The sequence below is a fragment of the Balaenoptera acutorostrata genome, chromosome 7 (assembly GCF_949987535.1).
Source record: "Balaenoptera acutorostrata chromosome 7, mBalAcu1.1, whole genome shotgun sequence".
NCBI classification, from domain to species: Eukaryota; Metazoa; Chordata; class Mammalia; order Artiodactyla; family Balaenopteridae; genus Balaenoptera; species Balaenoptera acutorostrata.
This window is the reverse complement of record NC_080070.1, coordinates 95,128,970-95,141,817: the sequence shown is the minus strand read 5'-3', so window position 1 is coordinate 95,141,817 and position 12,848 is coordinate 95,128,970. Positions and strand designations below refer to the sequence as shown.

The 12,848-nt window shown below is 34.3% G+C and overlaps 1 long non-coding RNA gene across 1 annotated transcript in view; it reads left to right on the top strand.

Annotated features, from left to right (window-relative positions):
* The first annotated feature begins 2,818 nt into the window (after positions 1-2,818).
* Positions 2,819-12,848, top strand: part of LOC103017202 (uncharacterized) — a 267,764-nt gene continuing 257,734 nt past the window's right edge. Inside the window, exon 1 of the long non-coding RNA XR_451427.2 lies at positions 2,819-2,907. This is a non-coding gene — a long non-coding RNA (uncharacterized LOC103017202). The remainder of the gene's footprint in view (positions 2,908-12,848) is intronic.

Below are 12,848 nucleotides of genomic sequence, written 5' to 3'. Positions count from 1 at the left end.
AAACATGAAACTTCACACTAAAGTCCTACCTGCATCAGTCCCTTTTACACAATATACCATGTCCAGGTTTCAACAAAAAAAAAAAAAAAAAAAAAAAAATCACAAGGCATAGTAAAGGACAAAAAACACTGTCTGATGACACAAGGCAACCATCAGAGCCAGACTTGGATATGGCAGAGCTTTTGGAATTATCAGACTGTGAATTTAAAATAATTATGATCAATATGCTAAAGGCTGTAATATAAAAGGAAGTGGACAGTACACAAGAGAAGATTGGTAATATTACAGGAAGATGGAAAATCTAAAAAGGAATCAAAATGACATGATAGAAATTAAGAAGACAGTAAGAGAAATGAAGAATACCTTTGATGAGCTCATCAGTGGACTGGACATAATGGAGGAAAGAATCAGTGAGCTTGAAGTTATGTCAGTAGAACCTTCCAAAACCGAAATGTGAAAGAAAAAAGAATGGAAACACAGAACAGAATATTCAAGAACTGTGGAACAATTACCGAAGGTATAACATACATACAATGGGAATACCAGAAGAAGAAAGAGAGAAAGAAACAGAGAAATATTTAAGTGATAATTACTGAGAAATTTCCAAAATTAATGACAAACACCAAACCACAGTTCCAGAAAGCTCAGAGAACAGCAAGCAGGATAAATTCTGAAAAATCTACACCTGTATATATATCATATTCAAAGTGCAGAAAGTTAAAGTGAAGAGAGATCTTGAAAGAAGTTGGGAGAAAAAAAAAGCACCTTACCTATAGAGGAACAGAGATAATAATTACATTGTACTTTTCTTCAGAAACCAGAAAGCAAAAAGAGAGTGAAGTGAATTTTTAAAAAGTAAAACAAACCATCAACCTCCTTGATAAAATAGTTGTCCTGTTCTCTCTTCCTTACTTCCAGATTCGTTGTTATTTTATCACGTCATGATGTCTGGGGCTATGGTAGCCACTTTGCAATCAATCAGAAGACAAACCTGAAATTAAAAGCCTTAAATGAAGGTGGAATCATGGATACATAGAAAGAGCCTGGGGATCCTGCTGACTTGTTGAGAAAATACACCAATCTTGGCTTCTAATATAAAGTCGATATTCTCATGATTTCAGCCATTGCAAATCAGATGATTTTGTCAAAATGCCATACTTGGCCCAGCTGTTTACCAGAACTAAATTGTTTAGTGGCAAGACTAACATTTATATTCTGCTGAACAAAAACACTAAAATAAAAGAAGAAATGTATGAGTGAAAAAAAAAAAAGGGCAGGTTTTTCCATTTTGTTTTCCCTGTAAAGTCTGACCAGTATTAGTCAGATAAATAACAGAGATAGGTACCATCAGTTTTACAGAACAGAATTCAGGCTGCTGTGGTTAAAACTGCAAGCAGTTTCTTTTTCTTTGGTCATGTACACAATTTTTTTCCCTTCATTTGCAGATTTCTTTTTCAAAGTCATACCTTCCATAATTAAATTTATAAACAAATTGGGACCAAAGATAGCATTAATATAATAAATTATGTTGAAACTACTTCATTTCTCTTTTTCTCAAAGAAGACATTTTATATAACAGCAACAAGAACAACAACAAGAAAAACCTAAAGTTTGATTCCATAAGCTTTGTACTGGTTGTGATCTCATCGTGCAGCTGCAAATTTGGAGGGAAAACTTCTTGTTATACTAAAATAAAAACAACAATTGGATAATCAACCTAAAAATATTTTTGGATTCCATTTCTACTGCCTGTTAAACATTTATTCCTAGGGGCTCTCCTGGCCACTCAAATTTACTCTAATATCTCATTTTTCATCTTACTTCATTCATTCCTCAATAACCTTCAAGCTACTTAAGGGAAAAGACTATGCCCTATTTATCTTTTTATCCATGTTGTCTAGCTCAGTGCCTAGTACATAGTAAGGGCTCAATAAGCATCACTGAATGAATAAGCCCGACTCTTCTCCTGGATTGGTAAATTAAGTTTAATATACTGTCACTCTCTCAGGCTTCGAAACTCTTTGTAATCTTTGCCTCCTAAATTCAATCAGTTCCTAAATTGTATAGATTCCAAATGAGCAATATCTTTCAAATATAACTTTTTATCCATTCCCACTGCTAGTTCACTAGTTCAAGATTACATGGCTTCTCTTATACTAAAGAATTAGTTTTATGTTTTCCCCATTTTCAATCTGTCTCTTTCTCAATCTCTTCTAAGCACTTTGGCTAGATAAATTATTCCATAAGCACAGAATTTACATATCACTTCCTTACATGGATACTTTTAAGCCTCTTTAGTCTCTACAGAATAAAGTTTAATCCACTTTGCATTCAGAGATCTCTGTAATGTGGTCTCAACCTCTTTTTTTACTAAGGGACCTAGAGATTGTCTATTATTCTTTCCATCTCTCTGCAATTGTAAATGCCTCATGTGGTTTAGGGAACAGCAGAATGACCTTCCCCAAGCTTAAGACTGGCTTTGATTTTTTTTAACATAATTTGGGTAATTTCTCAACCCACCTGGTAACAGGTCCTGGCATATTAGTTCTCATCTTCTGAGATAAATATATGTCATTCATTAAAAAACAAAAATAACCTGAATTTCACTATGATTAAGAATTTGCTGGTATAATATAATCACCTTTGCATTAGGTCTCTTCAGTTCTTTGGGAAAGTGCAGCTCCACTATCAGTTGAAGCTGCTTTTTCCAAGTTGTTCACATCTTGGAGGTTTACATGCCTTACATTTCTTGAACTGTCCTTCCTCTGACTTGAAACTCAATGCCTTCATCAAATCCTCTCTCTATCACCTTCTGCAGATCTTCAAAGATGTCCAATACCTCTGCTGTAGCAACACAGTGCTTCATGGAATCCTACAGTGATTGTATCTATGAATTCACTGCACAAGGTATTTCTCTAATTTTTAATTTTTCAAATATGTTATGTTATGCTTGAGAAATATTGTGAATATTTATGGAAACAACACTATGACAGTTTGGGTTTTTTTTCAGACATGGCAAAATAACATGGACAAATAGATGTCCATGGCTAAGCCTATAACTTTTATATATTTATCTCTTTCAGTGTTCTTTATCACTTCCAATTTTTTTCCTAAAGGCTTTTTTAGGTCTCACACACTTATCTACTTTCTTCAGAGACTTTTTCACTTTATTGGAAGACATTTTCACTCAACAGTGTGGGGAAGATGATATGATGATGCATCGTGATTTAATCAATAGGATCATGAAAAGTGATCCTAGCTAAGAAATAGTTTAGTCATAACTGCTTCATTGTATTTGCAAATTCGTTATAGCAGGGTTTCCTATTCAGCTGTCAAATTCTGAATAAAATTTTCAAGTTATTATAGTAAATATTTGGATAGTGATAGTTCAGAGAGAGTTATTTCAAGCTGCAGGTTTTTTCACCATTTATTCACCATATTCTTAACTGTGTCCTCTTTGTGGAATCTCTCTTCCAACAGTTTCCTTCCCATTGTGTTTCATATGTCCAAAATCCACTTGATTTTTATGGTTATGTGCCATTTGCTACATTGCATTTGTTTCCTCCAGTTGGAAGAGAACACTTTTCTTTGAATTTTCCTGACCTACTAATCCATTCATTCATTCATTCAGCAATTATTGTCATATGTTGTATGCTAACCATGTTCAATTTCAGGCTACCAATATAATGTCACTGAATGCAGAGTGTGAAGACATAAACACAATTCCACTCCAGGAATACCATGGAAGTTACCAAATACTGCAAATTAGGGCTGTCTATTTCCCCAGAAAGACAGTTTACAGAAATAAGATTACATATATATACATATATATGCATATATATATAAGATTTGTGAATAAGAAGGCTCTGAGATGGTAGCCTATCTGCTGTGTTGGAAAAACAGTGAGAATGACATTACAGCTGGAACAGAGAGAGAGCCAGCAGAGGGCTGAAGATAAGGTTAGAAATGTAAAAAGGTGCTTCATCTAAGGCCTTGTATGTCATAGGAAAATTTTTTCTTTTTACTGAGTGACTAGGGGAAACCATTGCATGATTTTGAGCAGAGTAGTGACCTGTTTTGGCTACTGTGTGAAAAATAGATTGACACAGAGCAAAAGCAGAAGCAAGGGGACCAATAAGTAGGGCATTGACTCAGGCAAGATATCACAGTGGCTTGGAACAAGTTGGCAGGAGTGCAGATATAAGAACTGGTCTGTTTTTACAATATTTTTTGAAGGTAGAATTGGCAGAATTTGTCAATGGATTGTTTGTGGGGTGGAGAAAAAGAAAAGGATTAAAGGTGGATCCAAGAGTTTTGGGATGAGCAACTGGAGGAATGAGATGGGAAAGATTCTAAACACAACATATGCTGTGGAGAGGGTGGGGATATCAGGAGTGTTAGGTGCTCATTTTATACATGTTAAGTTATCCAAAAACCTGATTGGACTGAGTTCAGGGGAGAATTGGAGAAGAAAAAATTGTAACAGCAAGTATAGCTAACTATAGTGTGGAAGCCTGCATGGTCTGGGAATTGTATAGTTTGCTTATGAGCAGCAGTTAGGAACTCCTTCATTTAATGGTCATAAATTCAAGTGAAGCCAGTGAGATTCTGCATTTTTCATCAGTTCTGTCCAGTTGTGTGGATGCAGGCAGAGAGCAAGGGGATATACTAACGCCGGAAGAAAATTTCCTGTGTAAATATTGCAGAATTTGAAGTTTATTCTTAGATCAATAACTATGTCCACAAGGGCTTTTCAAGAGGAGGTATGGCTCATTTAGGGATAGACATGACATGTAGAGTCTTCCTTAAATAGAGGTCAGTGTGCGTGTTTTGATCATGAGGAAAAATAATTGTGTTGATCATAGAAGCTTTTTACAGGTAATATCCATTTTATCCCTGAGGTGTTCTAAGCAGTCTCTTTCTCCTTCTGCTTTTGGACTTGCACAGAAATTGTTTTCTTTTTGTCTGGTTTTATCTCAGTTCATTACTTTTAGTTTACATTTCATAAAACCAGAGAATGGTTTAATACGGTGTAATGCATTTTAATGGTGCTATGATTCAGTGACAGTATTTTGTTCTTATAGCTCCATGTTACATCCCATTGATATGGGCTTAACCTAAAATAATGTTTACACAAGCAGAGGACTGTGACTTCAAATCTTCTCATTCACTACCACTCAAGGAAAAAATTCCTATATTATTTAAATAAATAATATGTATTAAAATACAAAATAGGCATTCATTTTGATCACAAATGGTTGAGAATATTCCAATTTTAGCTTATCAAGGCCTTATAGTATTTTATTATTTAAAATTCATAGTACCACTTCAAATTAGCACGATTAACATGGGCATTTGAACTAGGCAATAGTTCCAGACAACTATCCACAAACAATTATTTAAGACAAACCAATTATCTAATGATTCTTTCTTTGTCTCGTATGGGTCTATCAAAGACAGCATGCTCTCAGAAATCAATTTACAATTATTTTATTTTTTCATGTAGAACAATTCACAATTTAACAAGTGATGGGTTTTCCCTTTTGTAGTGGTTATTTACTACCATTACTCAGAAGGACATTTAATTACTCCTGAGGCTTGAGTCATTAAAAAAATTTCAGAGGTTGAAAATGCTCTGCTTTTATTTATCTATATATTTAAACAACATTTATTTAGAACCTACTATGTTCAAATATTGATGATTTCCCACATTAAAATTGGACTGCTCTCAAAATACATTAAAATTTGGTAGGAGAGAAATACACTCACAAAAGCAATTCAAGGGAGTAAACCAGGCAGTAAGGGGAGTGTGGATAGGTTCAGAGTTGGAATGCTGGTGTTGAGTGAGGGCAGTTGTTTGTCTAAAAATCTGTCACATCAGCATGCTTGTGTTAGAAGGATTTATTCCAAGCTCACTAGATATGTTCGATATATCTTCTATCAGTGTTATATATTTAATATCAATTATTAATTACACCATTTTGGACCCCATATAATTTAATTTCAACAAAATCTAAACAGAAGAAATAACCCTAAGAGTAAAATATTAATAAAGTTTAAGGTGATTCATCTGAATCTACATGTCTTTTAGCTGATAAATATAAATTGGAGTATGTGGCCTTTCCCTGTTCCAATCCACTATCTGATGTAAAATGATTGTCCTTAAATTCAAATCTGATCCTGTCACTTTCATCTCAAAATCCTTCACCAACTTTCCAGGAAAAGTTCCAAGCTTGTTAGGCTATCCTGCCCAAACTTACCCCATCACCATTGCTACTACTACTACTACTACTACTACTACTACTACTACTACTACTACCACCACTACTGCAATATACGCACAAACGTACATGCACATATACTCTATCAGGATAAATCCTCATTTTTATTAATGATTGGGCATCTTCTCTTAGAAATATTTCCTGACCTCTCGGTTTGGGTTGGACTTCACACTCCAAATGTGTTCCCATTGTACCCTGTTCACAACTTTTCCATTATATTGGAAATGCCCTTTTATGCATCTCTTTTCCTTACTAGATTTCTTTTTAGTGATTTTTGTAATGAGTGTGATGATTAATTTTATGAGTCAACTTGTTTGGGCCAAAATGCCCAGATATGTGGCCAAAGTGATTCCAGATGTTTCTGTGAAGATGTTTTTTGGATGAGATTAACATTTAAATTGGTGGACTTAGAGTTAAGCTGATTATTCTCCATAGTGTGGGTGGGCCTTATTCAATCAGCTGAAGGCCTTAGTAGAACAAAGACTGACCTCTCATGAGCAAGAAGGAATTCTGCTAGTAGACTGCCTTGGGACTCAAACTGCAACTCTTCCCTGGGTCTCCAGCCTGCCAACATACCTCACAAATTTTGGATTTACCAAGCCTCTACAATCATGTGAACAAGTTCCTGAATCTCTCTCTCTTTCTCTCTGTACACACACACACACACACACACACACACACACACACGCACACACACATACACACACACACACAGGTTCTGTATTTCTGTAGAACCCTAAGTAATATAATCGGGTAGTATGCCTTGTTCATTTTTGCATTCTCACTGTTTTTTACGGCACTTGGAACAAAATGGGTATTTAACACTGATGGAGTAAAAGAATGAATATACTGTCTAACACATTTCAGACACTATGTAATAATTAATTTAAAAATAAATCAGTCTCAGATATTCCTTCAAGAAGCCTATTATCTATTGTGAGAAATAAAACTTGTACATAAATGTTAGTAATACAAGGTGAAAGAAGTGTCACAAGGAGAGACTAATAATTGACCATTGACAGTGATCAAAAGAATGTCAGTATGCTTGGAGGAATACTGTCTGTCTAGGAGCTTAGGGCACTTTTACAGCACAAGTCAAGAGAGAGCTGTCGTGCTTAGAGTAGAATCACTCCTTTGAATACATCAATTTCTGGATGTCTAGAGAATGCCTGCATAGCAAGAGTAAGACTCTTCTTCTGCATCCATGATTTCTCCATCAGCAAAAGTCAAATGTGAGTCTCAGAATTCTGTATACCCTAGAACACCTCAACCCTTCCCTCACCTCAACACTCACAGCCTTGCCAAAACTATCTTCCTTGAGACCATTGGAATTTTCTCCTAATGCCCCATGTCCTTTTTCATTTTACATCCCACAGAAAGCTAGGACTCTTACTATCCCTTATTCCTTAGGCTCTAATCTCCATTTAGCTCTGTATTTTGCTTTTTCTGACTCCATATACTATTCCTCCCATTTCCTGAAAATCTTCCATTGATTCCTCTGTAACTCTTGAAAGTCAACCTCAAAATCCTCCATTTTAAACTTTTTTTTTCTGAATGTCCCTTCATCTTCTTGATGTAAGAAAAATTCTGGACTTTCCAGTGTTTCTTTTCCCTGAGCCATTTGTTTAAGTGAAAGAATTTGATGGGTGCCACATCCTTATTTGCACTATGACAGCTTCCTTGCTTCTAGACAGCTAACCTTTAAGCTAAGGTTGCATACTATAATTTTTAAAATCACGATACACACTGTAAACTAACAATTTCTGTATTACTCAAGGTAGGTTAGAATGTGTTGTGGTAACACACAACCCCCAAATATCACTGGCTTCATATAACAAAGATTCATTTCTTTCACATTCTGTTTGCCTGTTATGGGTTAGCTGAAGGCTCTGCTCTGTGTCATCTTCACACAGGAATGCAGGATAATGGAGAATCCATCACCTGTAATGTTACTAGTCACTTAGGAAATGAAAAAGGAACATGGTGGAAAATTAGCAGGCACTATATTCTATGGTGTAGTGACCCTCAACAATTCCACCCATGTTTCTTTGGCCAGAGAAAGTCACAAGGCCACATCTAATTTTATGGGAACCAGGAAATGAAATCCTACCATGGATCAGAAGGAGAGAAACCAGAAATGCCCCTGAAAAACATCAATACCTACTACAGACCTTAAACCAGGGTAGATAATACCACGGTAACAAGACAAAGCTTAACTCCATATTTAATCTCAGCTTCTACCTGGAATCCCTTTTGGAAAATATTTTGATGATGAATTCTATCCCCCAAATTATTTATAAAACCAAAACATAAATAAAAGAAAGAACTACTCATCTATGAAGTATTCAAGTTTGCCACTCAAGGAAGTGGTTTTATATTTAAAACTATGTTTATGTTATGTGACATAACATATGAAGTATTCAAGTTTGCCACTCAAGGAAGTGGTTTTATATTTAAAACTATGTTTATGTTATGTGACCATTAGCAAATTAAGAGATATTATTTTGATGCTTATATCCAGTATATAATATGTATTAAAAAGGCAGTTTCCCAGACTCACAGACTTAAGAGAATGAACTTATGGTTACCAGGGGGGAAGGATAGGGGGGAGGGATAGATTGAAAGTTTGGGATTGACATGTACATACTACTGTATTTAAAATAGATAACCAACAAGAACCTACTGTATAGCACAGGGAACTCTGCCTAATATTCTGTAATAACCTAAATGGGAAAAGAGTTTGGAAAAAATAAAATAAAATAAAGGTTATTTTTTTATTCTAGGGAAAAAACGGCAGTTTCCTATGTTTCAATTTTCATATTTAGATGCAAATCTTAAAGTATTTATACGCTAAATTTAATTCTACATAAACAAAATCTAGAAGATTATTTTGGAATATATATTAAACAGTCTGTTATTTTCTTTTTTATTAATACATTTTTAAAGTCAATGAATAAAAATAATTGTCTTCTAATAATATATGAACATTAGGAAAATAATGCCATCATGTTCTTGAAAAAAAACCTTTCAAAAATGACTTTATCAAAAAATATAAATAGATATTAAATCAGGGACTGCATTTTTATCTGAATATAAATAAATACAAAAACAATGCATTCCAAGATTAGAATATTATTCAACATCATGAATAATTTTCATCAAGTACATACTGGTTGTACCATTTTGGGACTTATGGCCAAATATGTAAGAACAATAGAAATGGGCTTGTTCAATTATACTTTGTTCATTCACTCTATAAAAGTATTCATTCTTTCTACAAATACGTCCCTCTCAGGATTCTATAGTTGGTTTTGAAGAGGTCAACAGATTATAGAAATGTAAATAAATAAATCATGTAGTATATTGGAAGTCCATATGCACTGTAGAGACAAATAAATTAATGAGAGGGAGTCAAGCAATCCAGTGGAAGGGCTGGGGCTGTGTTGAATGGAGGGTCTACAACCTCAATATGTCCTTGACTCTGCTCTCCAGTTGTTATGTTCTTCCACTCTCAACATGCATTGTATCTACTTTTAAGTCATTATGAAATTTTCATTTTTTAATTGTCTTTGTTCACCACAAAGTCTTACCAAAATAAAGGGGAACTTTATCATAAAAGAAAAGGAAGTGAATAGCATTAATTTTAGAGTAGTCAACAAAAACAATTTATAGCAAATTTACATAGTATACTGCTGGTGTAGTTTTAGCTGCTGAATGACTATGCTAAGCCTTGCAAACTTTTGGCAAAATGCTAATAATGTCAGATATTTTTAGAGGAAGAATATAGGAAAATTTTACTTGAATTATAAAATACATAATATTGTGATGGAGACTAGAACTTTTGTTAAATTATAAATGGAACATACTTTATCTTTTAAATCATAATGTGAGCAGTTCTTAGGTACTGACTACTGGTTCCATATTCTCCTTTCACATCTGTGGTGAACTTCCTTTTCAGTTCCCTTCAATATGATCAATTCTCAATAATATGATTGTGACTAGCGCTGCAGCAAATAGTACTTAGGTGAATAGAGTTGAGTTATCACCATACTTCACAGATCACAGGCAAATTTCAAATTTGATATTTGGAAAAATACAGTAAGAGGAGAACTTTCCCAAAATTATTTTGAATAAGAATTCTATCATACAAGAACTCTCTCACTTTTTCTTTAAAAAAGTTTTTTTAAACTTTAGCCCTCTGACCTCATCAGCAACCATTTTTACAATTTTATTATTTTTTATAGTAAAGTTTTCTTGTAAGCTTCAGAAATGACAGCTATTAAATTATAACCCATAATTCAATCTACCCTTTGCTCTTTCCTTAAAATGTATCTTCATTGATGAGTCACATTCTCCTGTTCCTTTCAACCCATGAATCATTACGTCATTTCTATAGTATAATTACCTGTGCTGCCTTCATTTATTTACTGGAAGAGGCATAATATAGAGTTAATGAATTTCTCTTGGAAATGATAACTTGGATTATTTCCATTGCTAACATAATTTCTTGGACATTTTCTCTTATTATGTTATTACAATGAAAGAGAATGCATCAACGTTTTAAACCCATCACCCAAAATAACTATAATTATAACTGCTTTTATTTACACAGCATCTTTTGGCTGAGTGTTCACAAATACTTCAGAATTAGGTTGTAAACAGTACATAGAAAAGATAATGCAGCAATAGTAATGAGGGCAAATATATTTTGTTGGGTTGGACTGCTCACAGAAGCTGGATAATAAACATTAGCATAAGTTGTGGTTTGTAAAAACATCTAGTGTGCTTTCAGCTTCAGTTTGTATTAAGGTTTGAAAATGTAGACAATATCAAGAAATTTTTTTGATTTCTTCCAAAGAGATAATATTCTTTTTTTTTTTTTTTTTAACTTGATTTTATTTATTTATTTATTTATTTTTGGCTGTGTTGGGTCCTCGGTTCGTGCGAGGGCTTTCTCCAGTTGCGGCAAGCGGGGGCCACTCTTCATCGCGGTGCGGGGACCGCTCTTCATCGCGGTGCGCGGGCCTTTCTCTATCGCGGCCCCTCCCGTCGCGGGGCACAGGCTCCAGACGCGCAGGCTCAGCAATTGTGGCTCACGGGCCCAGCCGCTCCGCGGCATGTGGGATCCTCCCAGACCAGGGCCCGAACCCGTGTCCCCTGCACTAGCAGGCAGACTCTCAACCACTGCGCCACCAGGGAAGCCCGAGATAATATTCTTGATTGTAAGTTTAATTGAATAAAGGGTCTACTTTGTCCTAGTATTGTGTTCTTGTATCTTCTTAGAGTATAGTCTAATTATATTTGTTTTGTGAATTTATTCTTGGTTAATAGAAAACTAATTGAGGTAGATATATATTGCCTTTGTTTTAATGTGACATTGTTTTCATTTATTTATGCAAACACATGGGCATTCAATAAACTTTGCTATAAAAATTCTTATCACAGAAACATCGTTCTTAAGTTGTGGTAATCTGATAAATTACTTTGTCTTCCTTATTGATAAATATATGGACATTGAGCCTGGCATTCTAGGTTATGGGATAACAACTGGATAAGTTAAAGGAAAAAACAAATCTTTGCTTTAGTTATAAAATGTTTGCATTGTGATATGCTAGCGTGGCACATAACAAAATGTTCCTCAGTTAAAATTCTGGTTCTGTCACTAAATTGTAACTTGTATCTATATTTAACTGAACTTGTGTATATATTTAACTCATTGGCACCTCAGTTTCTATATTCATGAAATGCTAATAATAATATACACATTAGAGAGCTAAAATGAAAATACAGCATATTGGGGATATTTTAGGTCCACATAGAAGTGTAGGATGTACAAGAAATGAGTCTACAGAAGTATGCTATATATAGATAATAAATCACCTTGTTTGCCAGGGTAGAAATGTTTATTTTATTCTATTTTGTGGATACCCATTGATGTATATTAATAATGAATGTATTGTGATCATTTTACATTTTTGGAAATGTCCTTTAACAATTGATGATAGTGATCTAGAGGATAAATAATGGAGGCTTGCTGCTCATGGCAAAAAAATGCAGGGAAAGATGGAGTTGGGAAGTACACAAGACAGGAAGCAAATGTGAATAGAGGCTGAGTATACAGCCCTTGGAATTAAACAGGCTAGACTATTTTCCATTTTGGTCACCTAATACCTGTGGGTCTCTGGGTGATTTACATAATGTCTCTCTTGTAAATCTCATTTTTCTCACACGCATAATGTAACTGTTATAAGTCTTCTTCACAGGATGGTAGTAATTGTGATATGAGGTAATGCATTTATGATACTTAATACAATGTTTGGAACTTATAATTCTGTATTAAAATGTTAACTAATTATTATTATTAGATTGAATTGACAGTACTCTATCTTCTGAATGAAAGAAGTGAGAAAGGGAGGAACATAAGAAGATTCATGTTTATGAAATAAACAATTATATTGAAGATGATGTAAAGCATATCAACGATTTATATTTGTTTGCTCATTACTTCCATAATTTTTGAACATACTATATGTGACATTGTGAGCAACAAAAGACTATTAAATATGC